The sequence below is a fragment of the Amblyomma maculatum genome, chromosome 9 (assembly GCF_055883805.1).
Source record: "Amblyomma maculatum isolate TAMU_Amacu chromosome 9, ASM5588380v1, whole genome shotgun sequence".
In the NCBI taxonomy this organism is placed as follows: Eukaryota; Metazoa; Arthropoda; class Arachnida; order Ixodida; family Ixodidae; genus Amblyomma; species Amblyomma maculatum.
The window spans coordinates 70,501,245-70,520,144 of NC_139352.1; positions in this window are offsets into that span (position 1 = coordinate 70,501,245).

Below are 18,900 nucleotides of genomic sequence, written 5' to 3' on the forward strand. Positions count from 1 at the left end.
TCCCGGTCTCATTTGTCTCTGTAACCCGCTGTCGTTTCCAGGCTTCATCAAGACGGCGTGACTTTTCTTCCTCTTAATCAGAATGCACAGCGAGTGCCTCAGCTGAGCATTTATATACCCTTCGTTTTCCTCCTCTCAACTGCGAGAGAAGAGGTAGCAGCGTGGCTCCAGCTGCAGCGCACCGCGACTACCGACCGCCGCCACCCCACGACTCGACTTGATAGCCCATCTCTCGCAGCTGGTATGACGTCACAGTGACGTCATCATTTCATCCGCGGCGCGCCATGCCTACCGACCGTCGTCACCTGACGACTCGACTTTGTAGCCTATCTCTTGCAGCTGGTATGACGTCATAGCCATCTGAGGCATAGAGTTCCTTACACTAACTAGAGGGAAAGCTGAGGGCGCTGCACTTCAGCCACCATGGGCGCGCTAAGAATCATGGGCCGGTGTGCTACTTGTTGCGGGACAGACGGTTTTTCTCGGGTACGTGGAGTGGCGTTACTGCGATGTTTCTTTTTCGTCATCATCATCATTTGAAGGTGCGTACATAGACCGCGAAAGCCATAGTAGCGAAGGCTCAAAAGCAGACGTCGCCAATAAATGGTTTCTGTTTCCCGAAATGCCACTAAAAACTTCCTGAAGTGATTGCGCAACCATAAATATTTTTATAACGTTTTTTTATTTCAAAGTTTGCATATTAAGTGCGAAATATTGGTATTTGTGCTGCTCAAAACTAAGCCAATAGGAGAAAGAGCCATCGCTTATATTGGATAAATATCACATTGACATGCTGTTTCTCTCTCTCTTTACAATTTATAGTCACAATATTCAATCTTAGGGCATTATTTACGGTAGAACAACGTTTATCTTTGCATTAGTTTTGGCCAAAAGTTGTAGTTCTGCACTCGGTAGCTCTCCGGCCCATGATGCTTTGAGCGCCCATGGTGGCTGAACTGGCCGTCTGGAAACTCCATGTAAACGCCCATAGACGGCAGCACAGCTTTCCCTCTAGGTAAGAGTAAGGAACTCTATGATCTGAGGTCATTAAAGGTCAAACGTGCCTACCCTACCATCTCTCGCAGCTGGTATGACGTCATAGCCATCTGGGGTCATTAAAGGTCAAACGTGCTTTCCATGGCTACGCGAAGGGCCGAAAATGGGAGTAGTATTGCTTTTGCAATAAAATTTTCTTGCAATTTGAAAAACGTGATTTTCACACTGGCTGGTTGCCGCTGTTGTGAAGTGAATGGTGCTGTTGTCTAACCTCTACGATCTGCACAAAAAATGTTTGTGCTGACGCTTGCATTATTTCATTTACGTAGTCAGCATGTGATGGTGACACGTGTATTTCATTTTTTGTACTATTTTAGCTTATGAAAGCTGTTTTGTAGTGAGAGCAACTTTACGCGCAAGATTCGCCATGGCACCAGTTTCTGCGTGGCTGCACTGAGACCTTGAGAGATAAATTGGGCTTCTGATTGCCTTTCCAATTTGATCGAAATACTGGGCTGCAAACGCGGCTTAAGCTGCTGCTTATTAACGAAGGCTTTGGAAATACTCTACATCTAATAAATGATGTGGAAGTATTAGTGTGACAGAGAATATCAGCGAAATTTTGCCTTTACAGTACTGTATGCAGCTTCCCAGTGTCTTACAGGGATGCTGAGAGGAATGTCACCCGGATATTAATCTTCGCAAAAATGTATTCTCGTCCTCTCTCTGGTTATGTTACATTTTTCAGAAGTCTAAGACATATTTACGACTTAAGAAATTGATTTTCTAAATTTTCCTGCAATTTGAAAAACTATTTTCACACTGGCTGGTTGCCGCTGTTAAATGAATGGTGCTGTTGTTTAACCTCTACGATCTGCACAGGAAGTTTTGTGCAAACACTTGCATTATTTCACTTGCATAGTCAGCATGTGACGGTGACACCTGTATTTAGTTTTTTGTAATATTTTAGCTTACGAAAGCTGTTTTGTAGCGAGAGCTACTTTACGCACAAGTCTCGCCGTGACCGTCCAGTGACCTTGAGCCGGCGCCTAGCAACCGCCGCAGTCGAGTGACGTCACAGCTCGTAGCTGGCGTACGGGGTCTAGATGGGTAGGTGTGCCGACCGGCGGGGGTAACGCGTGCCTTTTCTTCATGACTTTATTCATGACGCCGCAGTGGCGCCACCAGCGAAAGCCCGGTTCATGACCGTTTCCTCCGGCCGTCGCCACGCATGACAGAAAGAGACTCGCTTCACTTTTTTCCAAGTGCAAATGAGTTTATTGCAAACAAGCTGTCTTACGGGAATAGGGAAGGGATGTAAACATATTACAAAGGCAGGGGAGTCGAGTTTAAGGCTGTTTTTTTTACGTACAGCGTGTTTGCTGCGTTCCCGATTTTTCAGGCAAGCAACTCCAAACACTGTTATGTCACTTCCTCGTTCTTAATTTTTTTTTTCATTAAATGTTCCACGCCATCACAAGGCAACGCGAACATATATTAACACAGTGCTCAGCTGTGATTTATGCGTGTGCATGGGCGTGAGCAGACCTTGCGAGTAAATAAAATAAAGCGAGTGCATAAGCTTGTATTGCAAAACGGTATCTTCTAGCTGAATTTTTGAAAGTGCAATAAATGACATGCACACATTAGTGTTTTTGAGTCAGTGAAGTAACACACCCCAAAATCATGCCTATGCGTTCAAAGCACGCGTCTCAATTTCAGGTGTTTTCTTTTTTTTTTCGCGCGTTTTCACGGGCCAGGTTCTTGCTCTTGACCAAGAAGTGGAGGCGCATGATAGAGTAAAACTTGACGACGCTGTTAGTGATCTCAATCTTATGCTCCTCACAACCGATCATAGGCGGAGGTTTGAGCTGCAGAAAAGAGGCGAAGTCTGCGAGACTTTCTCGCCTCAGTTCAGTGACTGTGAAGCAGTGACTGAAGGTCTCCTCGAGAGATGTCACGAGACTGTTCAAAGCATCAGATGGGAATATTAAGTTCCCCATGCTTACGTGGGCTGTGAGAGTGGCCACAGGCGGAAGGGGAGCTTCTGGCGAATGCCAGCAAAACAGTGGCACAATCGGCACATTTAGTCTTTGAAAGAAACTTTCGCGCCACGTATCCTGCCAAATAGAAAATCAGCCGCGAATCACTTTTTCCTACCGCCAGGCTGCTGTGGTCGTTGTCAACCTGGCAAGCGCTGAGCATTTCGTGTGCCGCCTGCACATTCCCTATGTCCAGTAAGTCGTCCACATACCTCTGCTGGGTCTCTGCTTTTGCTATGACATCATCGGTGTCAAGCAAGCTGCTTAGTAGACCGGGTGAAACATTCCCATGATCAGGTGACTTGGCCAAGTTCATGAACTCCAGAGTGTTTATGGAGATCAAGAACTGAACGGGGGTTGGATATGGTCGTTACTTCCTGTCATTTGTCGCAAAACCCCAAACGGTTGCTCCAAGATGTCTTGGCTTAGTCTGGCGGTCATTAAGTACCTGTAGCCTATTTTGGACGACAGATAATCCAAGAGGGAAAGAGAGCTCGACAGCGTACGTGACTCGGAGGCCTTCTGCAGTGCTCCCTGATAAGAATCCATCCTTCTGAGCACAGCGTTGCCACTCATCAAGATAGGTGAGGAAGTCACGAAGTCGCCGAGCTTTCGCAGAGTTCGGGCGGAGGGCGGCAGCTGGAAATCTTGAAGTCATGATGCTGATGATCTCCTGCATCAATTTGACAAGTTCATCGGTCGCGTGAACTGAACCGTGGTTGTGCTCAATCTGCTGTCTATACGTGAAAAGACCACGCCGGACATCATCAGAGAACAAGCGAAACGCATAATTTACGCGCATCTTCTCGAAAGTGTCGGTCCTTACAACAGCTTTGTGCACCCTGGGCATTGCCTTCAAGCCGACATGGCTACGTTGATCTAGCTGCCATGCGGCATCAACGTGACTGATGGATGCCACGCCCTGAGGAGTTGTTAAAGGGCGCTGGAGCAAGCTGTTTCTTACATTCTTCACCAAATGGGGAAAATCGGAGATGAAGTGCAAGGAGCGGTTCTTGTCCACAGGGTGCGGCGACTTGCAGACAACTTGTCCTGCTTTCCCAGAAATTCCAAAAATACGCCACATGGAACGATTCCAGCTAGCAGCGTCTATTGTTATGAAATCCACAAAAAGTGAGGCGTTTTCTGCCATTATCACACCCTCCACCGTAATTTTTGCTAGCACATCAGCTTTCACGTTCCCCTTCGAGGCGAAAACGCCAAGCACCTGGTGCCACTTTCCCGTGAATGGTTGGAAGAGAACAACTAGGGCGTGATCCGCCAATTCTGAGCTGGAGCTAGATGAAAATTTTTCGAGGTCCACCAAACCGTTCACTTTCCCGTAGTGACTGACCGTCAGGTTCTCGGAAAGTTTAATTTCATCCATCATAATGCCGCCATGACGTTGCTGCTCCGTCATGCATATGCATTTTTCCTTCAAGGCAGCAAACACCCGTTTGTTGAAGCCGAATCCGCTCCGAAATCCGCGCAGGTACCGTCGGAGACACGTTCTGCCGGGCAGCAGCATGATCTTCTCCTTGCGCAGGTGCTCATAAAGCCGTTTGCTCCTCATCCGCATTATCAAGCATTCGAGCAGCCACTCGGTACTTAAAACCCTTCGTGCTTTTCCGCTTTGAAGCATTTAAACAGGCCATGACTTGTGACTGTTGTCTTACTGGCAAATTTTCTATTCTTGACATGAGCGCGCAGCTTTCTAGTTTTGAGTTCTTCCTCCTCATCTCTTCCAGTTTTGTCTCAAGAGTAAACATATTTCGCTTCAGTCTCTTGAACTTTGCGGTTACAAGCTTTCTCTTCTTTTCGCGCTCCCTCGACCTCCGGTCCTTTGTTCTTTTGTACGACAGCTGATTTAGGAGCAACTTTTTTGCGTATCGGCAATGCAAACAGGAGTCTCCTTGACTTGTGGCGATGCCGACGCATTTGGAGCTGAATGTTGTGTTTCCGTGGATTCCTACATTCTTGGATTTCGCGAGGACGGTGTCAAGTTGGTCATTGGATTTTATGCCCTGACATGGAATCATGGCATCCACGTCAGCCAAAAGGTACCCAACCTGTTCACGAGTTTCCAAATCCAGCTTCTGTGTTACGGCGCCTTGCACGGACACGGTGGCTCGCAGTTTTGACGCACAGTGCTCCAGGAGTATTACTTTCACCAGAACGATGCTCTGTCCGCTTTTTCTGCAAGTCGAGAACGCAGAGGCGCCAGAATCTTCAATAGAGTGACGTGTCCAGCCGCTGTGGGATACCGTGCAGGTAGTGAAGTCAATGTCAATCGGACGAGGTGACACTTCGGTTACAGACGTAGAAATACCTTCACTGGAGCTTGAAGGTACTGGATCGTCCGGCACTGTCTCAAAGTCGTGGCTGTCATTTCTGACAGCCTTGGTTGGGCGGCAGCCTGTGGAATCCTTCGTCTTTCGTTTCGCGGTCACCTTTCTTGACAGGTAAGCAGGAGCATCGGGCAGGGCAGAAGGCACGGCATCTTTCGTCAATCGTGGGTGAGAACGTGGGAGGCTAACAACGTTGCCTTCTATCATATATTTCTAATCCCGTTCGATACACTCTTGGTCAAAATGACGCTCACACACAACGGAGTGTGGCTGCAACCTCTTGTCGGCACGATGAAGAGCAAGCTCCCACTTTTTGAATAGTTCGGGATCCCGCGGCGCCGAAAACAGCGATACTTTCAGTCCTTTTCTCGATGACTTGTAGCCGGATTTGCAGAAGGGTGCGAAACAAGTTGTGTCCTTTTTGGTCTTCATTCCGATCACTTCTCACAAAAAGCACAGCGCCTGCTCGGCTACGGCGCTTGCATGTGGACGATGACAGACAGCAAACAGACGAGAAAACAGGTAGCTAGTGTCGTCTGTTTATTGTTTCAATGACAGACCGCAAAAGTCTCAGTTTCAGCTACTATTTTGACTGATAACGCAAGTAATAAGTAATGTTTTTAAACAAAAATGAGGTTAACAAAACGCGCGATGCGATTGCGACAAGTAGCAGACGATCCGCCGGTGAGCACCGGGCGGAGAACAGCAGCGCCAGTTTCGTCGTCATGAAGCGGAGGCACGCGGAACTACGCTTTGTGCCCTGCCGGTCGGCACACCTACCCATCTAGCCACCGTAGCTGGCGCGCGCCTCGTCGCTCGCCTCGCCGCCACTCCCAACGCCAAGGTGCAGTGCTGCCTAGACGCTCGAACAAAGAGACTCCAAGATGCGGAGCGCAGTAATAATAATTGGTATAAAACAATAATAAATTGGTTCACTGGAAAGGAAAGGTGCAGTATCTGTCACATGTTCATTGGACACCTGACCCGCGCTGTTATGGAAGGGAGGAAGATGGATAGAAAGTGGAAAGAGGAGCCGTAGTGGAGGGCTACAGAGTAATTTAAACAACCTGATGATCTTTAACGTGCATTGACATAGCATAGCGCTCGGACGTCTCTCCGTTTCGCCTCCATCGAAATGCAGCTGCCGGCAGAGCGTAAAAAAACTGATTTATTTATAGGAAGGGAAAGGCGCGGTAACTGTCTCACTTGTTTTCTGTGGACACCTCAACCGCACCGTAAGGGAAGGGAGGAAGGTGGGAGTTATAGTGGAAAGAGAGAAAGAGGAGCCGTAGTGGGGAGCTGCGGAGTAGTTTCGACCACCTGGGGATCTTTAACATGCGCTGACATCGCACAGCACAGGGAGGCGTCCGTGTGCGTAAAGAACATATGCATCTTAAAGGCCCCATTAGTCCTGGCAGAAAAATACGGACAGCATAATTAAGACGGCTTCTTCAGAACTTTTCGTCCGCATAAAAAAGAAGCCCATTTCTATTTTGGCTGGGAGTTCGCGGTGGCGCCAACACACCGACACCAACGGCGGCTAACCGAAGTGCTCCTGCGATGTGCCTTTCCATTCGACGTCGAAACGGACCATGCTCAGCTCGGATACCCACGGTGGCGCAAATCACCGAGCAGCGGGGGCGTGCCACTCTGCTGCTCCTGTGGGGGCGTGTCCACAGCCTGAACCCCTAAGGGCCCAAGTGCTTGCTTTCCCACGACGGCTCCCTGGCGGCAGAGAACCGACGCGGAAGGGGGCACTGTTAGACCGCTGCCTGACGATCGCAGCACCCCATGTTTGGCTTGGTATCCCCACGGTGGCGCCACTCACCGACATCCGCTGCATACAGCTACGATGGCCTGTGGAGTGGGCCCCCCGGGGCTCAGGTTGGAGACGCGCAGGCGCACTGGCCAACGTTTGCTAGCCAACGAAGCTCTGGCGCCGCTTCGGAGTCCGCGGTGTCGCCACACACCGACACCCAAGGGCCTGCTAAGGTGCTCCTGCGGGGTCCTGTTTCGACGGATAAATGGAAAGCACTTGGCTCGGAAACCCACAGTGTCGCCACTCACCGACACGCCACGTAATGGGCGTGCTCCTGTGGGAGGACGCTATTGCATTATAGGGGCAGGAAGCAGCTTCGGCCAACCTGGGCTGCCAAAGCCACATGCCCATACTTATTAATATGCATCCCTCTATAGTCGGTGGGTAATCGCTACCGACAAGCTATGTCATGGCTGTTATGGAATAGTTGTGCAGTCGCTAATAAACCAACAGCGATACTTGTAGTATAAGCAAAATGCGGGTGAGCTTCAGTTACTGGCTGTGCTAACTGAATGTGTAAAGTCGGGCTACCGCTCATTGGAATACATCGAAACATAAGTTTGACAACTATTTCTTATTTTCCAGCTTGTCTGTGATGTCTTCGCATTGGTAAAAACATCCGGGTATATCTTAGAACATGGTGGTAGCATGAAAGAGCACTCTGGAGGCGTATTTTAAATACACGCGATACATCGCGTGGGAGACGCCGATATAGGGTACACAAGGAGCAAGTAGGGCCCATACAATGCCAAGCAAGCAACAAGACATTAAATGGGTTTGGTTTGATTCTTAGGCCCCACCGCGTTAGGAGTACCCGGTTCGATCCCGACTGCGCCTTTTCTGTGAACAAATTAACCATTTAACAACTAACAGCACCCACGTTCGAACCCGACCGCTGTGAGCACGTTTCCATCCAACAACGCAAAAGCGGCCTTGTGCTTTGTGAAGCCAGCACACGTTAGAGATCTCCAACTGATCGAAATTACTCCATGGGCCTGAGCTACCGCACCTTTCCTCTTACCCTTCTACCACGGCCACTCGATAGAAGCGCACTTTGGGCTTCCATCGAGCGGCTGTGCTCTTGTCCTTTGCACTTTCCTTGCGTAGTTCATGTGTCCACTTAAAGTGTGGCAGATACTGCGCAATCCGTTCACGAGGGGCGCGGTGTTGCTAGCCGACTTATTGATCAAGGTGAAATTTCAGAATAACGCGGCCTTGAAGAATGCTAGCAGTAGAGCTAATGTTCTAAAAGCTGAGTAATCTTTTTGAAGAGCCTTGTAAAACCGTAAAAGTGGTTTTACAACAGTTACAGTGCGGCCGCCAAAGAAAAATACACAGGGGAATAGACACAACCGGTCACGTCTGCGCTCGGCGCAGGACCTCCTTTCTCATCATGTCCTCGAAAGACAGGCGCGCTAGCCGCAGGTTGTCGAAGGTTCGACCGCATTCTAGGCAAACGAAGGACAGCGCAGCATCGTGCGCGCTGCAGGGCTCGTTCTCCCTATGTCTGCACTGCTCTCGTCTCCAAAGTTCAAACATTGCTACTTAAAAAAGCACTGAACCGCGACTGTCGATCCCAGTTCAGGCTCCCAAGGCGGAAAAAGGCAGGCCCCGACATAGCGCCGTCGTTATAGGACAGCTATGAACTCGAGTGTCGGTTAGCGAGGCAGCTTGCGGAGCTTTGCGGAGTGCGAGTCAGTAGTTGTTGCAAGACCGTTGCGGTTCTGTCTACAGATTCGAGTTCTTCGTCGTCCTTTGTTTCGACGTGCACCTTAAAGAGTAAATTACGAGACAAATGTGTCGGCTATCACTTCCACACGCCGGTTGGTCATGATCTTTCAGAAGTAAAAAAAATCTGTAAAAAATTTGATGACGATTACGTTACTTCCTAACGGGAAATTTGGGCGCAGCTCATCAGCTGTTTCACCTTTTTTTAGAGATTGAGGCAAAGCTTTCGAGCAAGACAGTTCAGTTCAGTCGTGTCCGAGTCTTCGTGACCCTATGGACCATATCACGCCACGTTTTCCGGTCTCTCACCATCTTCATAACATCACATAACTTCATCTGCAGCGCCTCAAGGATGCCATCTAACCATCGTGTTCGCTGCGTACCCCTTCTCCGGTGACCCTCAACCTTTCCTAACATCAAATCTTTCTCCAGCGACTCCTCTCTTCTCATCAGATGACCAACGTAGCTGGGCTTTAACTTTAGAATTTGACCCTCCAATGAGCAGTCAGGGTTTATGGTCGACAGTATCGACTGATTTGATCTTCTGGCCGTCCAAGGAACTCTCAAGATTCTCCGCCAGCACCACATTTCAAACGCATCAATTCTTCGGCGGTCAGCCTTCTTCACAGTCCAACTCTCGCATCCATACATCACAACTGGAAAGACCATAGCACGAGTTATACGGATCTTGGTTGGTAGACTAATGTCTTTGGTCTTTAGTAGGCGGTCAAGGCTTGCCACGGCTCTCTTTCCCAGAAGCAGGCGTCTCCTAATTTTATGGCTGCAGTCTCTTTCCGGGGTAATCGCCCAAGAAGAGAAAATCTGTCACAGCTTCCACTTCTTGTCCCTTGATGCTCCAGGACTTGATGCCATGATCTTTGTCTTTTTAATGCTCAGTTTAAGCCCAAACTTCTCACTCTCTTCTTGTACCCGCATCAGAAGTCTCTTGAGTTCCACTTCACTTTCTGCCATTAAAGTGGTATCATCTGCATATCTAAGGTTGTTGATACGTTTCCCAGCAATCTTCACTCCAGCTGAAGAATCGTCCAGACCGGCCTTCCTCATGATGCACTCAGCATATAGGTTAAATAGGCAGGGCGACAGTATGCAGCCTTGTCTCACTCCTTTCTTAATCGGAAACCAATCAGTAAGACCATGCCCAGTTCTGACTGTGGCCTCTTGCCCTTCATACAGGTTCCTGAGAAGACAGATGAGCATGTATGTACAATTAAAGACAACTATTTATTTTTGACACATATTCCTTCAAGAAACACCACTAACAGTTCTTGACTGGCATGAAGGAAGCTTTGGGGTCGGAGAAATGAGAGCAATTACGTTATCGGAAGGTTGCGAGAGGTAACGCGTGGACCCATAGGAACGTTGCGCGTGGAAGAGGTTAATGCCACAAGGTGCGAACGGGAAGAAAACCTTCGCAAATATTTTATAATCCACGTTGCGTAAGGATATCGGACGGTACCCTTCAACAGTTTTCAACCGACATGCGTCTGCGGCTTTTAGGATTAGTATGTTGTGACCAGAATATATAGCAGCGACTGACTGATGCCGCTGACGCCGCTAGCGAGTCAAGACAACGTGGCTCTGCGTTTCGGCTTTGGATGCACGCACCGTGATCCGCTGATAGCGAGCCGGCGCTTCCGCAGCCGAACACTGTCGCCACCATGTAGGAAGAGAGGGTACACGCGAACGGTGTGGCAGGACCGTGCAGAATATTTTAGAACACGCGCGGTCGCCGCCACGGAGGAAGGAGGGGGGTGCGAAGGAGCGTACGCTGCCCCAGCTGCGAAGCTGGTTACGAAGGGCAACGGCGACGATGCCGACGACTCGAAACCCAGGAACGGGCGCCAAAGAGCTGAATGCTGAAACGATGCCATTCGAGACGTGTGCTGTGCGATGTCAGTGCACGTTAAAGAACCCCAGGTGGTCGATATTTCCGGAGCCCTCCACTACGGCGTCTCTCATAGCCTGAGTCGCTTTGGGACGTTAAACCCCACAAACCAAACCAAACCATTTTTTGAAAAGGTTTTTTTCTCTTTTTTTTTTACCTTGGTGTACTAGCTGTATATACGCAAACTAAATCAAAATATGATTCTTTTCTCTGTGAGTGTGAATTCTCGGTTAGTGCACATGTTACCCTGCAGTTCAGTGTGGGCGCTCGCATTATTCATGAATTATCTTTGCAGTGTGAACCATGTGTGGTTACGTCTTCCACTTGAGCTCTGAAGCGTGCCTTTCGTAATTAGTTCACAGGAATGGAAATGCGCAGTATCTGTCACACTTGCTTCTGTGGACACCTGAATCCTGCAGTAAGGGAAAGAAGGAAGGTGGGAGTGAAAGTGGAGCTGGTTACGAGGGAAAACGCCGACGGTGACTCGAAACCCGGGAACGGGCGTCAAAGTGCTGCGCTCTGAAAAGCACTTATGAGAATGTCAATCCAATAGAAAGTATTCAGCGGGACAAACGTCAGCATATCATATAAATTATGTCCACATGTTTCTATCATCCCATTGCGGCCAATATTTACGGAAAAAAATTATTTCCTTGTTTCATTCCAATATTCTATTTTTACGAAATGTTTACGTCCCTGCTGTCAGCATATTTTGTTTATTCGTGAGAAAACCCCAGCTGATAGCCACGAAAAAATCGTGGAGAATCCTAACGTTCCGAGCTCAAGACATAGCCTATGAGGAAGAAGTTGCCATCACGTTAGCCGCCGCAGACCAGGACTCGCGATTCATCGTCACCGGGGCCTCAAGAAATATTAAACAGGGGTACATTCCTCTTTTTGCGCACCTCATCCTTCAAAACAGTGACTACCACGGGGCCCCCGCGTCTCGAACGATTGTATGAGCTCCAGATCACATGGTGGTGGTGGTGGTGAAAAACGTTTATTGACTCAGAAGGGGTGGAGGTATGCATGATTCGGACCTTTGAAGATCCGGCTCCTACAAATACTAGGTGTAGTCCCTAATACGGGATCCCAGGGGCGTCGGCCGCTGCCCGGGCGCGCTCGACCAAGGCCTTTTGGTTGGGCCTGCAGGTCATAGCAGCCGAGCAGGGTCGCCTCCCAGTCCTCTCGAGTGGGGTTGGGGTGAGGAGGATAGCTGGGTTGGATGGGCAAGCCCCACACCATATGGTAGACGTCCGAAGACCTCTCCGAACAGTGTAGGCAACTGCCCGTGAAGGAAGGATTAAAATGTTTGTCCGCAGGCTCATGGGAAGTGACATTTGGTTATGCCTTGTTGCGGGGTAACTGTGCCAAGGATAAAGCGTCCAGTTGGTATGTGGGTTAGCTGTTCGTACTGAGAGGTTAGGTGGTTGGCACAGCAGAGTGTTAACTGGTACAGAGACGGAGTAGAAGCCGCTCCTCCGTCTTAGATAGGCCTTTACTCGCGCGAGGGTAAAGGCTATGGCAAAATTGATAATAAAGAACAATGTCTTTAAAAGAATACGCTGGTTCGAATTCGAGATCCTGATCTAGGGGCTGGAGATGGGAAGCCCGGAAAGAAAGCGCGCAGACGGCGGCGTCGGCTGCCTCATTCTCCTCGAGACCCATATGAAAAGGAGCCCATATACTATTTTCCGGTGAGTGGGGTCCCTGCTAAGTATGAAGCCCAGCCTTGCTTGACGTTCCGACAGGCCCCTCGCGAGTCGGAGATAATTGTTTTGGAATCAGTGTGGGTAGCTGCTAGCCCAATGGCGACCTCCTCCGCGTGAAATATGTCGCGGGTGCGAAATGTAAGCCCGTTAACAGTTTTGGACCGGTGGACTACTGCGGCCATGTACCATCCCCCATGGTGGGGGCCGGAGGCGTCCACGTAATAAATGCCGGGTTTCAACCCATAATGGCAGCCCAGGGCTTCCGCCCGCGCCAGGCGCTGGCTATTGTGGGCTTCGAAGGCAATGAAACGGCAGACGCCGCCGCCCGCGCGCTCACTCTCCGGGCAACGCCTTCAGACCCTTTTGATACGGATCCCGAACCCAATCCGGATATATTGTCTGAACGAATAACGCATTTAAAGGCCGCTGCCCCCGTCGCTTTTATGGCGTACCTGTAAAATTGCTTAAGGTAACTGTTGTCATACCGATTGTTACTTTAAGGTGTCTCTGAACGCAACCTAAAGGTAATATGAATTCGAACAGATGTTTAAATGGCATCAGTGCAGAGATGGGTGGTGTTAATCCATTGCGCCACCAAAACGACGGGAACGGTGGCCTTTGAATTCATTCTTATTCGTTTAGACAATATATCCACTATTTGTCACCGGGTGGTGCTGCTCAGAGGAATCACGCAAGAGCGTCGTGTGCTCGAGTGCTCCTACGGGACATGGTTTGCTAATACGCGACCGCCGCGGCTCGGGCTCGGTGGACCAGGGCCTTCTGGCTTGCCAGGTCGGAGCAGCCGAGCAAGGCTGCCTCCCAGTCCTCCCAGGTGAGGCTGGGTTTGGGGGCGAGGTTTGGGGTTGACTGACATGCCTATACCATGTGGAAGATGTCCGAAGACTTAATTCTCCGCACAGTGCGGGCAGTTTCTTGTACAGGCAGGATCAAAGTGTTTTAAAACTCCCGGGCACAGCAGCGTTTTGGTGTAAAGACGGAGGAGTCTGCGTTCCACCACCTTTGTGAGCCCCTTACAAGGCTTGGGATAAATTGCATGAGTCCTCTACTCGACTCATTACCTGCACCTGCGCAGATTTGACGAGAACGCCCTCGAAGTGATTCTCAGAAAGATGTACAAGCGTGCGCTCGATCTCCCGATAACACATCAAACCGGCGTATCATAGGCCTGGGGATGGTTAACACATTTGCGGAGCTCCATGAGGCGCACTTGACCAATCAATACTCAAGGCTTTCAAAAACGCCGTCGGGACACCGCCTATTAGCCCGACTGCACATCCACCACCCAACGCATACGGAAGAGCGCGTACATGGCGCGTACGCATTCCTCAAATCTGGAGATGCCCCCTGCACCTACGGCACTTGCAGGTAAGCATGCCAGCAGCCAAGGTAGAAAACACATAATACTCAGTGATTCCCAAAAGGCCTGTCGTGCCTTCCTCCTGGGACGCGTATGCAAACAGGCACACCGAATAATGGAGAAGGAAAAAGAAAAGACTGGCAACATGAAACACACAATCCTGTGGATACCGGCACACGAGGGAATCGACGGTAACGAGGCTGCCGACAGGATAGCGAGAGGGCATACTTTCCGGGCACCTGCGCCAGCTCCCACAGAGCCTTCAACTCCTCTCACATACGGGGAACTAATACAATACTTCAAATTAGTAAGAAAACGATACGCAGAACCACACAAAGACCTCAACAGACAGGAGGCAGTAACCTGGAGGAACATACAGGCTAGGATATTCCCAAACCTAGAAAAGTACCGCAAAATCTGGCCCGAAAATTCAAAAATAACATGCGCTGCATGCGGCGAAGTCTCGGACATCCTTCACATGATATGGAACTGAAAGAGTAATTAGAGAAACATAAAGCTCGAGCACTCAGCCAAGCGGAGTGGGAGGCAGTGCTGGCCCACACGGGTCTCTGAGCAGCGCAGCTTGCTCACCAGGGCCCGGGAGAAAGCTTCCTGGACTGAGGAAACCACCCACGCTATCTCTCTTCCGACCAACATGACACGTGGTGATCACATTGGCAGGCGCTTTGCGCGGGTGGAGGCACTGGCCCGTCACTATGGGAACAAACACGGAATCTTCTACGTGGACGCCTCCGGCCTTCACCATGGGGGGTAGTGCACGGTCACGGTCGTCCACCAAAAAATCCTGGTGAATGGCCTAACGTTCTGAGCTCAAGACATAGGCAGAAGAAGACATAGGCAGAAGAAGGTGCCATCGCGTTAGCCGCCGCAGACCAGGACTCGCGAGTCGTCAGCGACTCGAGAGGGGCCTTGCAGAAATATTAAACAGGGTTACATTCCTCTCTTTGCGCACCGCATCCTTCAAAACAGCGACTACCTCGGGGCCCCCGCGTCTATAACGATCATATGGGCTCCAGCTCACATGGGCCTCGAAGGCATATGCCGCCGCCCGCGCGCTCACTCTCCGGGCAACGCCTTCAGACTCTTTTGATACTGATCCCGAACCCTATCCGGCCCTCACTTATCGAGAAGCGAGAAGACAGCTCAACATGGCGACAGGGTGAAAGATGATTTTAATGGCTTTTTTAATGATTTACTGATTTTAAGGACTTCTCTGGCGCAACTGCTGATCTTCGCAACATTTCCCGGGGCCACCGAGCGATCGTCTCGATCGGTCCTTTGAAGTCCATGACGAAGTGTCGGTGAGGATGCCGAAGGAAAGATAGAAGATAATGATTTGCTTGCCACCACGATGACTGATGCTCGAGGGATTCGCCTCCACTGAAGCATTTCAACCATCCTCCACCAAAGCATCCAAGGGGCCGATGGCTCGAGGTCGCGTCGGGCTGCTTGGGCGGGGATTGCGCGCTCGTGTGCTTCGTGTCCTCCGCATCTTTGGTCTAGTCTCGTCTCTGGTCGGTAGATCTGTATGACTAGTCTTAAGATCCGGGCTGGGGTCGGGGCGGCGGTAGTTGAAATCGGTCGGTTCTGGGCAGGAAGGGCTGGGGTTGAACTACGCGGCAATATCCACGACCTTCGGCCGATGGTCCCAGCGTACGGATGGCGTCGACGCTACAAGCCGAGAATGGGGATGACGCATGCAGCACCTCTAAAAAAAGTTTACGTGGCGACAAGCGAGAAGAAGGCACAACATGGCGACAAGGCTGAAGATGAATATTGTCACGGACAAGAGGGCTAGATGTGACTAAGACGACGGGACGAAGCTCAACCAGCAGGCAAAGTTCCGCGCACAGCACGCGAAACCACTTCAGCGTCCTTTTCTTCCAGGTGTCACCTAAAAACATCTGGGACACCAGGTGGCATTACTCCCCCTCCTAAAAAAAACGAAAGCACAGACTGGGCGCGAGCGATGGGCGATGCAAGTCAGTACAGAAAACTAATATAAAACAGAGGCGGTGCCCTACACAACTAAACGAGTGCATAGTACACCGCACATTACTGCGTGAAATACGGTTTCATGCGGACAACGTGCACCACCTCGGAGCGTGGTTGTCGACGCGAGGTGTGCACAGTACCCGCTGGAAGGACTTCGTATGTCACTTCTGTGACACGGCGCAGAACCTTGTAAGGTCCAAAGTATCGCGACATCAGTTTTTCAGACAAGCCGGGCCGGCGCACCGGTGTCCACACCCAAACTTGCTCTCCTGGTTGGTATGTGACGTGTCGATGACGGAGGTTGTAGCGACGCGTATCCTTTCCCTGCTGTTGCTGAATGTGGATGCGGGCAAGTTGACGTGCTTCCTCGGCGCGCTGAGCAAACTGCTCAGCGTCTGGGATGAGAGGGTTATCCGTGCAGCACGGAAGCATGGCATCTAACATCGTCTGAACGTCGCGTCCATAGAGCAGGCGAAATGGCGTAAAACGCGTAGTCTCTTGGATGGCAGTGTTGTAGGCATACGTGACGTACGGGAGAATCTCGTCCCAGGTCTTGTGCTGGGAGTCTATGTACATTGCAATCATGTCGGCGATCGTTTTATTGAGTCTCTCCGTGAGGCCATTCGTCTGTGGGTGATAAGCAGTGGTTTTGCGATGGCTCGTGTGACTCAGCTCAAATACGTCGTGCATAAGTTGTGCCGTAAACGCCGTGCCTCGATCGGTGATTACTTGGGACGTTGCGCCATGGCGCAACACGATCTGCTGCATAAAAAACTGGGCGATCTCAGATGACGTGCCACGCTTTACCGCCTTGGTTTCCGCATACCGTGTGAGATAGTCGGTCGCAACTATAATCCATTTGGTACCGACCGATGTCAGCGGAAATGGGCCCAGAAGGTCGATGCCGATTTGGTCAAACGGTGTTCGGGGAGGCGCAATAGGTTGGAGCAAACCCGCTGGCTTGAGAGGTGGCGCCTTTCGACGTTGGCACTCACGACAGCCTCTGACGTAGCGATGAACGGCGTCAGCGAGTTTAGGCCAATAATAGGCTTGACGAACTCGGGCGAGTGTGCGTGTAAAGCCCAAGTGGCCGGAGGCGGGTTCATCATGGCAGGCAAAAAGGATATCGGCACGGAGGTCGGCTGGCACTACGAGGAGGAACGCTCGGTCAACAGTGCTGGAGTTCTGTTTGTATAGAACGCCATTCCGGACACAGAAAGCAGACAGGTTTCGAGCAAATTGCCGAGGGATATCAGCAGCGCGACCCTGCAGGTGGTCAATGACAGGTCGAAGGTCCGGGTCAGCTCGCTGTCGGGTCATTATGTCTGAAGCGCTCACCAGTCCAAGAAAACCGCTCTCATCGTCCGTGCTCTCATCGACTAAACCGACGGGTGCGCGCGACAGCGCGTCAGCATCTTCGTGCTTCTGGCCAGATTTATACACAATGGTGTACTCAAATTCTTGGAGGCGAAGACTCCATCGTGCTAGGCGCCCCGATGGGTCGCGGAGGTTAGCCAGCCAGCACAAGGAATGATGATCGGTGACAACTTTAAACTGGCGGCCGTAGAGGTAAGGCCTAAATTTCATGGTTGCCCACACAACCGCAAGGCATTCCTTTTCTGTAGTGGAATAGTTTGTCTCAGCGCGGGAGAGCGTGCGGCTGGCATACGCTATTACCTTTTCGACGCCAGCTTGGTGTTGAACGAGTACAGCGCCAAGGCCGATATTGCTGGCATCGGTGTGGACTTCGGTGCCAGCGTCTTCATGAAAGCGCGCAAGAACAGGGCTTGTTTGCAGTCGGCTGCGCAGCTCCGCAAAAGCCTCTTGTTGCTCGGCGCCCCACACGAACTGTGTATCATCGCGCGTGAGGCGAGTCAGGGGGGCGGCAACTTTGGAAAAATCGGCGATGAAGCGGCGGTAGTACGTGCAGAGACCCAGGAAGCGTTTCAAACTTCTCTTGTTTGCAGGAACGGGAAATTTGGCGACAGCAGCAGTCTTGTCGGGGTCTGGCCTAACGCCTGCGGCACTCACAAGGTGACCAAGAAACTTCAACTCTTTGTAGCCAAAGTGGCACTTCTCGGGCTTGAGCGTCAAGTCAGCTGACCGGAGGGCATCTAATACTGCGCGCAGGCGTTCGAGGTGTTCTTCAAAGGTTTCAGAGAATACGACAACGTCGTCGAGATAGACTAAGCAGATTTGCCATTTGAGGCCGGCGAGGGCGGTGTCCATCATGCGCTGAAAAGTTGCCGACGCTGAACATAGGCCAAAAGGCAGCACTTTGAACTCGTACAGTCCATCTGGGGTGACAAAAGCTGTTTTTTCGCGGTCCCGCTCATCAACCTCAATCTGCCAGTACCCACTCTTCAAGTCAATGGAGGAGAAGTACTGGGCGCGACGAAGCTTGTCGAGCGAATCGTCGATACGGGGCAGCGGGTAGACGTCTTTTTTAGTGATGGCATTCAGCTTTCGATAATCGACACAGAAGCGAAGGGTCCCATCTTTTTTCTTTACCAGCACGACAGGGGATGACCACGGGCTGTTGGATGGTTGTATGACACCATCACAAAGCATCTCCTGAACTTGTGTCTGAATCGCTTCACGTTCCGTCGTTGAGATACGGTACGGCTGCTGGCGGATAGGGCGGACGTCGTCAGGAGTAATGATGCGGTGCTTCACGAGAGGCGTTTGCCGTACTTTCGATGAGGACGCAAAGCAAGAGCTGAACTCTAGTAGGAGGGCACGTAGCTCACGATTCTGTGTGTCCGAGAGATCCGGACTAATATTAAGACGGTCAAGTGGGGGCTGCACAGTGCTAACAGCCCCAAACGTAAAACATTCAGAAACATCCGCTAAGGAGTCAGCAAACGCGATGGCAGTAGCACGAAAAAGATTCCGGGGTTCGTTGGTGAAGTTAGTCACCAGGAGATCAGACCGGCCGTCGCGGAGATGGATGAGGCT